This window comes from Alligator sinensis, unplaced genomic scaffold (genome assembly GCF_000455745.1).
Source record: "Alligator sinensis unplaced genomic scaffold, ASM45574v1 scaffold265_1, whole genome shotgun sequence".
NCBI classification, from domain to species: domain Eukaryota; kingdom Metazoa; phylum Chordata; order Crocodylia; family Alligatoridae; genus Alligator; species Alligator sinensis.
The window spans coordinates 171,219-171,548 of record NW_005842961.1 but is presented as its reverse complement, the minus strand read 5'-3'; the positions used below and the strand labels follow the sequence as shown (position 1 = coordinate 171,548).

At 67.9% G+C, this 330-nt stretch overlaps 1 protein-coding gene across 1 annotated transcript in view; it reads left to right on the top strand.

Moving 5' to 3' along the window:
- ARHGEF25 (Rho guanine nucleotide exchange factor 25) overlaps positions 1-330 on the top strand; it is a 4,731-nt gene that overhangs the window by 1,763 nt on the left and 2,638 nt on the right. The gene's annotated exons all lie outside the window — the stretch shown is intronic.

Below are 330 nucleotides of genomic sequence, written 5' to 3'. Positions count from 1 at the left end.
CCGCCTGGCTCATCAAGCCGGTGCAGCGGATCATGAAGTACCAGCTGCTGCTCAGGGTGAGGCCCTGCTCCCCACCCCTCCAGGTGCTGTGCACCTCCCCCCTCCCCCATGCTCAGCCCCTCTGCCCCCCACAGTGCCCCTCACTCCAGACCTGCAGCCCTCCTGACCCTGGGGAAAGCAGCAGCAAACCCGGGTGTCTGGGAGGGGGGAGGCTTGCCCGGGGTGGGGGCAAGAGTTGCCTGGGCTGAGGGTTCCCCCGCACCAGGGGTCTCTTCTTAGCCTGGGGGGAGTCCAGCCCCATATCTCAGGCCTCTTTCTCGCCCCCCCAAC